General features: G+C 32.2%; 2 non-coding genes across 2 annotated transcripts; both read left to right on the top strand.

The window, feature by feature from the left end:
- Positions 1-7,644: 7,644 nt before the first annotated feature.
- On the top strand, positions 7,645-7,717 carry TRNAK-UUU (transfer RNA lysine (anticodon UUU)). Its single transcript has one exon. It is a non-coding gene; the product is annotated as a tRNA-Lys (tRNA).
- A 159-nt stretch (positions 7,718-7,876) lies between these two features.
- On the top strand, positions 7,877-7,948 carry TRNAQ-UUG (transfer RNA glutamine (anticodon UUG)). The gene has a single exon. It is a non-coding gene; the product is annotated as a tRNA-Gln (tRNA).
- The last annotated feature ends 6,090 nt before the right edge of the window (positions 7,949-14,038 follow it).

The following is a 14,038-nucleotide window of genomic DNA, read 5'->3' as shown; positions in this document are numbered from 1 at the left end:
TGTTTTGGGCTTGTTTTGATTGGAGCAATAATAAGTGTATGAGTGGTATATTCTTGTGTAAATTTGACTCATGACATATTGTATCTCGATCTCATTATCTCTTATACCTAGAGTATCCTAAGATCCCTTATATTTCATCTTGGATTAGACCCCTAGATGCAGACTTGACTCAAGTCACTTCTGCAGTTTTGGGGTTAATTTCTAAACTTTTAAAATTAAAATTGAAATTTAATCCCACTGATTCTGTCGTATTAGCTGTTGAGTTGATCTAGCACATCTTTCTGTTGTTTTGTGTACTTGTGTGTTGATTTGTATATTTGTGGTTGTATTCAACGCCTGAGAAAAGAACAGTTAGGTCAAAGAGCTTAAAGAAGAAAATATTCTGCATTGTTTGTGACATCATCTTAGGTCAATTGCACAATTGCTTGCTTGCTATTTTTAAATCTTTTGCTTGGAGCTATAAAGCCACTCCAATTAGAGGTCTTATTCAGCAAAACATGATCTTTATGAATCGTCACATATTATGTTCTATGGTGAGTTATTTATATAAAGATCTTTGATATATACAATCACATTTATTAATAATAGTAATTTCAATCAAATTTATATTCTGTTCAATTTAGTAATAATTAACCCATTCAATTCTATCCAATGTGCACAATATTAAACTATGATAATTTTACGAAATAGTTAGTTGCATATGAAGAATTATCAATTGATGAGGTGAGGTTTTCATATGATCTCGTTTTCAAATCCATTAGTTATGTACCTTACATTGCTCTAAAATGGATTCAAGATTTTAACAACTTAATTCTTTTCCAAATCCAAAATTTAGATTTAAATTTTTATTTGCTTTATTGCATAAGCTACTCCCTTAATGATGGTGACAGTTAAAAAATGATAACATGATACTCCTCATTTTCATAACTACTGACCATGTTTGTTCCACTGATAAATTTATCCCAGGTTGATCATGTATGACAAACTCAGTATGAATAATAACTATTCCGTAATTTCTCCCAAGTTGATATGGAACATTGACTCTTCCTTATTTTATGGGTTTGTAATATTTGAGGAAGTATTGCATGTTCCTATAGAATCAAAAGAAGCCCAATTTTCTCGAGGGAAAAAGACTTAAACATCTTGAGCACCCATCTCCCAAATGTCTTGCGTTAAATTATAATGAATCCTTCAAATTTGTGTTCGACGTTTTCTCTAGAAAATGATGATTGATAATGTATTGTCTCTCTTCTCTTCCACCCCCTTTTCGTCTATAAGCTACTTTAAAAAAATGTCTTTGAGATTTTTATTTAAATGGTGGAAAATATTGGAAAGATTTGGTAAATTGTTAGAATATATAATGTTATCATTTTTTAAAAGATAAAGAGTGTGTTATTTTCTACATGATTTATAAAGATGATTGTTAGACACAACTACAAGGTAACTATTTTTCAAATTCTTTTTTATAATATAAACAAAGAGAGATGATTTGTTTTTAGAAGTGGAAGACTTTTGGAGGGCGTTGCATTTTGGGACATCCCATATTGAGTTAACAAGGTGTGGTTCAACAAATATTTAGTTGGACCTCACAACAACTCTCACTAATAAAGCTCACACAAGCCAGTCCAAGAGCATGCCATATCCCTTCATTGTTGCTTTAGTGACCACTCTAGATGGATTTCCCTTCCTTGGATACATCCCTCAAATAACAAGTTATATAAACCAAAAATAGATTTGTTTTTTAAATCAAGAGTTATTAATATTTTTGCCTTTATGATAATGACACAAGATCGTAAGTCTAGAATAATATTAAGGTTTCAAAAATAGTCAAGGATGAATCCAAATTTAATATAAATCAAAAATAGATTTGTTTTTTAAATCAAGAGTTATTAATATTTTTGCCTTTATGATAATGACACAAGATCGTAAGTCTAGAATAATATTAAGGTTTCAAAATAGTCTAAGGATGAATCCAAATTTAATATATTTTAGAAATATCTTAAAATTTGATTATCCTTTAGGAGAACAAAGGTTGGTCTAATTAGGATCCGAGCAGATACAGTAGGGCCCGGACGGGATTAGGAAAGTAGGGCTTCCAAGGAATTAGCATTAGCCAACTATCTGAACTATCCAATGTCGGCTTACGGAATTGATTGACCGCTAGATCTTTATCTTCAGGCCCAACTCAACAAAATAGGACCCTAGAATTCCCTCCCACCCAACCCAATCAATGACATCTACCTCCCCTTTAGAATAGTAGGGCCCTGGCGGGTGGGTGGGACAATAGGAACGGGTGGGAGGGACTAGTTATTGTGGGGAGGGGAATTCTAGGAGTTGCCCGGGGTGAAGCCGCTACTATTCTATGGGCAATCGTCACCCCTGGATATAGTGAGAAAGGGTGGGTGGGAGGATTTGGCATGAGGGAACACCGGCAAATTGTTCCCCGATCGAGTCTATGGGGCGGCACAACAACGGATGATTGTCAGGGAGCAGTTTCTAGTTAATTAATCAGCTTGCTTTCCCTTACTCTAGCAAGTTAATTAATCCTAAGGGTAGATTAATTACAACATTGTTAGGGATGGATAATTGTGCAAAAAAGCGGCGACAAACATCGACAAACAGTTTCTAGTCGGGTTAGATGGCATTTACACAACATCGGCCCCTACAATTCTATTGGCGGCAACAGTTATAGCTGGGTTAGATTAATTGACCCCTACTATTCTAAGCGCAGCGGCAACAGTTTCTAGTCGGGTTAGATGGCATTTACAAAACTGAGCACAACAACGGGGGTGGGTGGGAGGAGATAGTTGGTGGGGGGGAAATGTTGGAGAAATGTTGGAGAACAAAGGTTGGTCTAATTTACTAATTGACATCTATCCCAATATTTGAATTTGTAGCTTAAGCTTGCTAGTTTAGAGTGATTGTTCAAATTAAAGATGCATATTTTTTGTGAGTAATGAATATGTACAAAACACAAAAGAGAGCACATATAATTGCCATTGGCCAATGAATAAGGAAAATATTAAAATTGAAGATTTTATCATATTTTTAGTAAAGTTAAATTAAACAACCACTCAAATAAAAAATGTAGTGATCATCATTACGAGCTTCAAGATAATCAATAGTCAATCCAACTTTACAACATGTTTCACAAATATTGAAACTTATGATAACTTAGTTGGGCTTTCTACGCAATAAATAATAAAATATTGAAAATAATAACCCTAGTTAAGTGTAACAAACCTTTTTCATCATAAACAATCAACAATAAGTATTAACAGTGTCTAAATAATGTACAAAACAAAATAAATCAAAATACAAGAAGTGGGCCATTGCCTTGGTGAGCTTAGAGGACCTTACCTTCCCTCTCAAGCTAGAGAGATGATTGAATTAAAGATGATCATCAAACATACCTCCAAATTCTCTCCCACATACTCAATTACTGTTTTTGTGTTTATATTGAGAAAAGAGTTCATGCCCTAACCAATAGTTTGTATCTGAACTCTCTTTTGCCATTGCTTCCATCACTTGAGAAGGATTATACAAACCCGTTTTTGTTTTGCTAGCCATTGCATTTGCAAGTAACCCATGAAACAATCAAAATTGAAGTGAACCTTTTTGAAAATGCATTTGAAAGTAAGCCACGAAACAACTAGAACTGAAGCGAACCACTATTTAAAAATGTATAGTAATTTGAGAAAGAAGATAATCATTGTTGTGCCCTTGCACATTGTTTAATGTATTGTAGCACATCATTGAAGTCCGTATTATTTCATATCTCCATTTCATTTTATACAAGTATGAAGGTGCACCTAGTCATTTAGTCACTCAAGAGTATACTGTGGAGTCATGCTAGTCAAAATGTCTTTGCATATGATTAAATATGTAGATATGAATGGTAAAAACAAGTCAATGTAAACATAACAAATAGGTAATTGTTAAAAAATAGGGGGTCCATGTGCACCACCTTAATCTATTTTTGACCCAAGCAAATAATTTAAATAAATTTATCTTATTCACATATCTAATATATAAAGAACAATGTTAAAAGTAAAATATTTAAAGTTTCCACATCCTTAAATAATTGTATAATTTTTAATACAAATATAATATATATGAGACCATGTCAACCACTAAAATGAATATGCTCTATTTCCGAGAAACTTGCATGTTTGTTCATGGGTACCTCAACAGGGTTTAGGCCGGGACCTATCATGCATTCATCTTTGCATGCTTTTTCTTATATCTTTACCCCTCTCCCACTTGTGCATTCATGGGGGGTATTGGAATAAATAATTCATATATTAATTATTCACTTAATTATATTACTTCACTAAATAATCGATGCATTAGTTAACAATTAATTATTGACATTTATTAGTTAGTTAGTTAATTAGTTAAGAATAATTAATTAATATATATCTCCATGCATAATGCAAACTATGTTTAGAATTTTGAGAGTTTCATGCATTAATTAGTCTATTATGTTTTTTGTGCATAGATGACTGATTCATGCATTCTATTTTAACTCTTAGTCTATCTTGTAGACTTCTCCATTTAGGGTTTCTATCTTTAGAGTTATATTTTTTCATAAGGATGTCACATCCTTCATTGTAATCAAAGTAATTTCAAAGCAATACATTCAATTATTGTTAATTGTCTTCAGTTATTCTTTAGGGTTCAATTATCTCTTTATGTGTGACATGTATTCTTGCAGATGATTATTTGGGCTTGTGGGATTCACATTTCACGAATTCTAATAGCATGTTCCGATAGAATCAAAAGAAGCCCAATTTTCTCGAGGGGAAAAAGCTTAAACATCTTGAGCACCCATCTCCCAAATGTCTTGCATTAAATTGTAATGAATCCTTAAAATATGTGTTCGACATTTTCTCTAGAAAATGATGATTGATAATGTATTGTCCCCCTTCTCTTCCACCCCCTTTTCGTCCAAGCTATTTAAAAAAAAATCTTTGAGAGTTTTAGTTAAATGGTGGAAAAAATTACAAAGATTTGGTAAATTGTTAGATATAATGTTCATTTTTTAAAAGATAAAGATTGTATTATTTTCCACATGGTTTATAAAGATAATTGTTAGATGCAACTACAATGTAACTATTTTTCAAATTCTTTTCTATAATATTAAACAAAGAGAAATTATTTTTTTGTAGAAGTGAGACTTTTGGAGGTCGTTGCAATTTGGGACATCCCATATTGAGTTAACAAGGTCTGGTTCAACAAATATTTAGTTGGAACTCACAACAACTCTCACTAATAAAGCTCACACAAACCATTCCAAGAGCATCCATATCCCTTCATTGTTGCTTTAGTGACCACTCCAGATGGAATTCCCCTCCTTGGATACATCCCTCAAATAACAAGCTATGTAAACCAAAAATAGATTTATTTTTTAAATCAAGAGTGAGTAATATTTTTGCCTTTATGATAATGACACAAGATTGTAAGTCTAGAATAATATTAAGGTTTCAAAACAGTCAAGAATGAATCCAAATTTTATATATTTTAAAAATATTTAAAAATTTAGGAGAACAAAGGTTGGTCTAATTTACTAATTGATATCTATCCCAATATTTGAATTTATAACTTAAGCTTGCTAGTTTAGAGTGATTGTTCAAATTTAGGATGCATATTTTTTGTGAGTAATGAATATGTACAAAATACAAAAGAGAGCACATATAATTGTCATTGGCCAATGAGAAAGGAAAATATTACAAATTGAAGATTTAGTCATGTTTTTAGTAAAGTTCAATTAAACAACCACTCAAATAAAAATGGTAGCGATCATCATTACAAACTTCAAGATAATCAATAGTCAATCCAACTTTACAACATGTTTCACAAATATTGAAACTTATGATAACTTAGTTGGGCTTTCTACACAATGAATAATAAAATATTGAAAATAATAACCCTAGTTAAGTGTAACAAACCTTATCCATCATAAATTATTAACAATGTCTAAATAATGTACAAAACAAAATAAATCAAAATACAACAAGTGGGCCATTGCCTTGGTGAGCTTAGAGGACCTTCCATTCCCTTTCAAGCTAGAGAGATGACTGAATTAAAGATGATCATCAAACATACCTCCAAATTCTCTCCCACACACTCAATTATTGTTTTTGTGTTTATATTGAGAAAAAATTTCATGTCATAACCAATAGTTTGTATCTCAACTCTCTTTTTCCATTGCTTGCATCACTTGAGAAGGATTATACAAACCCATTTTTGCTAGCCATTGCATTTGCAAGTAACCCATGAAACAATCAAAATTGAAGTCAAACCTCTTTTGAAAATGCATTTGCAAGTAAGCCATGAAACAACCAGAACTGAAGCGAACCACTATTTAAAAATGTATTGTAATTTGAGAAAGAAGATAATCATTGGTGAACCCTTGCACATTGTTTAATGTGTTGTACCACTTTATTGAAATCGGTATTATTTCATATCTCCATTCCATTTTATACAAGTATGAAGGTGCACCTAGTCATTTAGTCACTCAAGAGTATATTGTGGAGTCATGCTAGTCAAAATGTCTTTGCATTTGATTAAATATGTAGATATGAATGGTAAAAACAAGTCAATGTAAACATAACAAATAGGTATTGTTAAAAAATAGGGGGTCTATGTGCACCACCTTAATCTATTTTTGACCCAAGCAAATAATTTAAATAAATTTATCTTATTCACATATCTAATATATAAAGAACAATGTTAAAAATAAAATATTTAAATTTTCCACATTCTTAAATAATTGTATAATTTTTAATACAAATATAATATATACGAGACCACGCCAACCACTAAAATGAATATACTATCATTTTTAATTTTTAAAAAATAAATAACTAGAAAGACTAGCACCCATTTTAACTAAACAGTAAAGTAAATCATTATAGAAAGTAAAGCATGTCAATATTGCTAGAAATCTCACATGAATTTAAAGACTATAGCATTTCCACATAAGAGACATCCCATTTATCTTACAATTCTAGGAGCATTTTCCACCCATCTAAAAAGTCTACTAACAATATAGCCCAAAATCCAAAAAAACCCCAAATATGATCGACTAGCCCTAAAGTAGAATAGAAACAGGACAAAGTTGAAATTCCATCCAGAAGTTGATCATCCTGACCTCAAGTAGAGTCTTGCAAATCTTCATTCTCTGAATCAATCTTCCACCATGACTGGAGCATCCACCTGCATTTGCCCTTCGAGTAGTTTTTATCCAATCTAGGTCTTCATTTTCTTCAATCTTCGCCCAATTCTGCAGAAACTCCACTCATCCAGTTGTCCGCATACTCCTCTTCATCCGTCAGAATTAGGAGAAACTCTGCCACCTCTTCAACTAAATTGTTGTAATCTTTGAAAATAAAGATCCAATGATTTTCCAAATTCATCAACACATGTCTATCCCTTCTAAAAACTGTCTTTTAAATACTTTCCGGCATAACATCTTTGCTATCACTATTGATAATAAAAGAATTCCATCTTCTACAGCCTTTTCCAAATCCTCGAATTTTTTTGCATATCCTATACACAGATAATTTATACACGTGATTGGCTAATTAATCTTAAAGTGGTAATAGATCTGTAAAAGTTTTTGTGACATATAACATGTCTGCCGTCTTAGCTCAGCTGGTAGAGCGCGTGGCTTTTAACCACGTGGTCGTGGGTTCGATTCCCACAGACGGCGATATCACTGGTTTTTGCTCTCTTAAAGAAAGCATGTATAGGTGTTTTGCAATGAGGTTTTTTCATCGCATCAAAAAACTTGGTTGTAGTTTGGTTAATTCAATGAAGTTTTATATCAATTACTTAAGTCTTAAATTAAACTTTTAGTTGTACAATTACTGGTTCTATGGTGTAGTGGTTAGCACTCTGGACTTTGAATCCAGCGACCTGGGTTCGACTCCCGGTAGGACCTATAGTAGTGTAGGTAGATAAATGGTAATAGTTATCGCCAACACCGTATTATGGAAAATAATTTATTTATTTGTTATAGGAGATTGTTCAAGGTTTTCTTATATAACAAACAAATCAATGTTGAAGAGTTAAAAAAAATCTCTTGAATATTATTAAATTAATATAAGTTTTTATTTCTTAAAGTTTATATTATTTTAAATAGTACTAATATGATTATTCTAATTGAGAAGAAATTATCTCTAAAATATTTTTCAATAATTTAATTTTCCAGTTTGTTTATTCACAATTTATTAGAATCTATTAGAGATAAGTTTCAATATAACTAGCAAATATTGCAAAGAATAGAAAAAAAAAACACTTGTGCAATTATTCATGACATAAGATTACAATTTGATACATTTTAAGTTTATTTGCATACATCTCCTAGACTTTTCTCATCCTTTGAATACACTTGCTAACAATGAGACTTTTGCTGAATTCTTGGGTATTTATGAAGATTTGTCTAAGTTTTGTCATGATAAAAGTTTCTCATATGTTTTAGAATTTTATTCTCACTTCTATAGAGTTTTCTAATATCTTTTTTACTAAATCATGAAAAATAATACATAAGCTATTGGTTGCATCTTTAATGTTGATATGGATTAAAATGATAGAGAAAAAATTTAAAAATAGTGAATTTTAACGTGATCTTTATGCTGTATAATATGTCTACATTATTGCAAGTTTATAATGAATTATTTGAAATGTCTTATTAAGACATCCTAGACATCTCTAGTGATATTGTAAGAGAGTATTATTCTTCATCCTGAATCTTACCTTATCAAATAGAAAATTATAAAGATGTATCCTAAAGTTGCTATGGTGGTTAAAGATGAAATTGATTAGCTATTGGAATTTTACTTTATTAGACCTACTAACTATTCTATATGACTTTCATATAGTGCATTTGGCCAAAATTGGTGGATATATTTTTATATTCACTTATTTTAGAGATCTAATTATTGTCTAAATATATATTTTAATTTCCTAACATCGACATGATTGTCGACTCCACCAATAACATGTGATGTTATCATTTATGGATGGGTATGTGTCTTACGATTAGATTCTTATCAGTCCCCAAGATGAACACGAGATTCACCATATTTTGTTATGTCATAATGCCTTTTTTTATTGAAACACGTGTTCTCTATCAAAGGCTTGTGAATTTAATTTTCAATGAATTGATGCATAATCTTTAAGAAGATTATGTGTAGATAAGTTTTTAGTAAAACTAAGAACACAATGATCATCTTCAAGATTTGATGATTATCTCTAAGAGACCACAACAATATCAAGTTTGATTAAATCCTAAGAAAATCATATTTGGTATAGATGGTGATTGCTTGTTGAGATGTATTATGTCTAGGTAAAGCATAAAGGTTGATACACACATATCAACAAGCAACTCAACCTTGATAACCTAGCAACTGAGTCCAACGACCCAACCACACCTTGCCTCGATCTTACTTATTTGATGAGTTTTGGGGTATAGAGTAGGCAAACTGAGGTAAGAATACCTCAATAGACGACTACGTGGTCTCAAACAACCTAGCCAACAAGAGTTGAACCTTGGACCTACATGGGAACAACCCAAAGCCTTGACACAACCTTACCAACCATTTGAGCTATGGGCCAAAGCCAATATATACTATATTATTAATATATCAAAATATTATATAGGTATGCAGTTTTTAACATAAGATACAAACCATTTGATGATTTATTTTATAATTAGCATGGCACACTTTATCTTTTAGAATACTATTGTAGAAAGATACTAAGTTTCAATACAATGGAGAGTACCAAAATATTTTATATTATATAAAATAGCATTTGATGAAGCCACCAATTATTATGCATATTATTCACAATAATATATTTTGTTTATTAATTTTTCAGTTGGTGGATTGTTGGCACCGGATGACATAGATGGAATGTGTTTCCTATTTTATTAATCACACATTATTAGATTATTAGTCATAATACATCCCAATGCAAATAACATGATTGGATGTCACATTTTCTTTTATAGAATTTGATATTTGTGTTAAAAATAGAGATGCATATGGTTGTAAAATAAGGATTCTCTAAAAATTTCTTTATAAATTAATAGTTTAGATATGGTAACATTGTTCAAGTTGATGGTTCAACTTGACAAGCCCATGAATCATCTACAAGTACAACACCTACCACAAATGAAGATCAAACAAGAATGATTTTCTCAACAACTCGAGAATTCTATATTGATGCACAAAAGATATGATAAAATGAATGAATGAAGTCTTATGAAAAGGATGAATGAAACCCTAGTTGCAACCCTAAAGAAAGTTTAAATTAGCTAGTACCAAGTGTCACAATCATAACGAATGAGACAACTTAAGTTGTTAGTAGCCTAATCTAATAAAAGAAAAAAGCACCCAAATTTAACTTAAGTGGATAAAGTAATAAGGGACCTAATTATAGAGTTAATTAGACAATGTCCTAATTACTTCAATACCCCCCTTAAGATGAACTTAGGGAGTAGCCAAAAAGTTAAGATGAATACATGCAGGAATGGGTCCTGACAACAAGGCCTGATTAGGTACCCATGTATAAACTAATGCAACTCTCACAAACAAAGAAAATGATAAGAAAAACAATGGAAGAAAACTCCTCTCAAAAAGAGAGAAAAATATATGAAAAGGTACATGTGACTAAGCATGAATGACTCAAGATTTTGCCCCCCAAGTTTTGAATCAATCACATAAGTATAATCAACATCCCACCCACAAGAAAGAAATGAAGAGATGATGTACCCTCCCATAAGAGAGAAGCTTCAATGCTGAAAATGAAGGCACAAGTATGAATGTTGATGAAGATCCTAAAGCAGAAAACCATGTTCCTCCCCTTAGGAAAAAACAAATCTAATGGCTAAGGCAAAAGCAATTCCATGAAAGGATATGGAAGAAATAGTCTTATGATGTATGCCATAGAAGACTAATGAACAATCTCATAAGGCACTGAAGATGGGGTGATAGGAAATTTCAAGCTTTCATCAAAGAGTAAGTGAAGATCCTCAAGAATGTTCACAATGTCTAGAATGTGTGATGTATCAAGCAACCTTACAATATCTAACAAGTAGTCATTCCACAAAATAGAAACTATAAGGAAACTATAAACTTGCTGAATTGACTTGATCTTTGAAGAAGAAGGAGGTGGAGGTGGAGGTGGAGGTGGAGGTGGAGGAGTAGACACAACAATGTTGAACCCACAATAGGACTGAGAGGTGGGGTGAATCAGTTCAAAACTTTAAAACATATAAATAATAAATAACATCTAACCATTCTACAACAACACTGAAGACACATCAACTTTTAACACATGAACACCATATTTATGTGGAAAACCCAAACATGGAAAAACCATGATGAGAATCAAACTCACAATATGAATATAAATTCTTGCAATGTTATAGGCTTACTGCCAAGGAGCAACAACACCTGATGGACTTGCAAAGCCAAGGAACACTACCTTAGGGCAAGTTACATGGACTTGCACAATTTAGGCACACTACTTCAAGGAAAGATATAAAATGCTACTAAAGGACCCACTATCATTTAGAAATAGAAGAAATAGTAGCAATGATATGAGAAGGATCTCCAAAACATGAGATTATTCTTGAACATCAATGTCAAGTGACCAACATCATGGTAAACATCTCTAACCACTATTACTGTGTCAATGCACCATCTCACAAAATATGTCACCTTCAAAGCTCTTTACTATCTTTTGCACATCTACATTCTCAAATTTTCTTGCATATCATTTGCATACACTTCTCATCAATTCACATATTCCATTACTCAACTCATACAACTACACTCCTTAAATATAAGATAGATCATCAGAAACCTAACTAAGGGTCAACCACAATCATAATAAATAATATTGCATAAAATAAGCCACCTAGACCAAAATACTCAAAGCGGTCCACTCTAAGAGAAAGAGGCAACCCAAATAAATCATGACACATCCTTCCAAGATGAATCCAATGATTTTCACATTCTAGGCAATATAGATAGGCAATATAACTCATTAATTAGTTGGCCAAAAGATATCTTTCAATGCAAATTATGCCACACAGATCTCCACACACAATGGTGAAACCCATAAAAATATTCGAACTCATTCTCCAATGCATATCCAAACCAAATAATATGATTCAAACATGATAATCTATCTGGACGAACTATTCCAATACACACAAATCAACATAGCTCTCTTACGAAACAAAAATACCACCAGAGAAACAAACTGAGAATACTATATGAGCCACAAAATCATGTCCACTAATCCACAACATAAACTTCAACATATTCAGAGGCCATCAAAGACTTTTTGGACCAGACTAACATACACCCTTACTCCCAGAGAATAGAAACAACCAACTTATGCAAACTAAAACCGAATTACCACAACCAACACCAAAATATCAAGCTCAATTGTAACCCCAAACACAACTGCAACGCTAAACAAAAACACAAACATATCTGGACCAGAATCCATCCAGACAACCAACTTTCACGCCAATGAAAACCATACAAACTAATATTTCCAACAAACAAAATTCTTAGGAACCATGGTGGATGACTAAACACAAATAGGTTCAAGTGACCAAACCTCACAGATACTTGATCCACTCTAAATGCATGAGAGTTAGGACCAATCAATGGAACTACATGCTCAATGGGAGAAACAATGAGATCTTATATAATAATGATGCATGATCAACACTACCAATTGTAATAAGCTCTCTACTATGCATATATCTATTTATAATTGAATCTGATGTAAACTAAACTATCTTTCTTGTCCCATTGTGATTAAAATAGTAGATAGAAAGGATGTTGTAAGCTAATTAAGGGACACAAATAACATCATTGAATGTGTTGTCGTCAACCTTGATAGATCCACTCCTAGTATACCCATACAAGTGTTATTATCCATCAAAATGTGTAGAGAAGAATGATGCTCAAAAGAAGAGAGCATACTCATAGATGATGTCATTGTTATCAATATGTACTAAATGTTGTCATTGATGTCAATCTATCATACTTGTATTGAAATGTATTAGTGTAGTTGAAGAGGTTGAGAAACAGTGTGAGATCAACACATGTTTGAGAGAGATATTCTAGAGAGATGGTTTAACATAGTTAGAGACATGGGGTCAACATGATTGAGAAAAACAAGTTAGTTTGAAAGATCAATAGATACATCCATGACATAAGAAGATATTAAGTTAGTCTGGAAGTATGGTATGTACATATCAAGCTAGTTACACATTGTTTATGCTTTGGATGAGGAGTGCAATTACATTGATTTGTTTCTACATGTTCAAGAAGTTGGATGATGACAGGTTGAGTCTTCATACTTTAGCTATTGAGAAAAGTTAAGAAACAAATAGTGTATCTTCCTATGACTGTGTCTCTAAATTTTGATCCACATTCCTCCACATTGTATGATTTGGTTGCGTAGTTCTGGAGTTAAGTTTGGTAATAAAAAAGAGGTTATTTCCATACTTTCATGTCATAACATCTTCTATAGGAATAGTTTGTGTTGGTCATTCTTCAAAGTGCATTAGAATAGAGTTAAGTATCTGAAAAGTTTACTAGTATAATCTATAGTTCTATGGATGGGTAGATACAATTGTGTGGAATGGGGAATATGATCAGAGAGGTTTGAGAATTCATTAATGCTAGATTTAGTTGGTTTGGTGCAGTACATTTCAATATCCTACACTAGTGTTGAAGTGTTACAATCTGCCCGAGATGCTCTGTGTTTATGAGTTCGGTGGTTTTCTCTACTTGCGCCAACACATAATGATTAGATTCTTTAAGACATGGTTTAGATATATTTTTGATAGTCTATAATGCTGATATCTTGGTCCATATTATTCTTTCGGTCTCTCCCCGTTGATGCAAAGGTGTACAATTGGTAGTTTCCGTGGCATTGTTGTTGATTGGGCTAACAATCTGGTTTCCTTCATTTTCGGTTTGATCTTGACCTATTA

This window comes from Cryptomeria japonica, chromosome 4 (genome assembly GCF_030272615.1).
Source record: "Cryptomeria japonica chromosome 4, Sugi_1.0, whole genome shotgun sequence".
NCBI lineage: Eukaryota > Viridiplantae > Streptophyta > Pinopsida > Cupressales > Cupressaceae > Cryptomeria > Cryptomeria japonica.
This window is presented reverse-complemented; position numbering and strand designations above follow the sequence as displayed.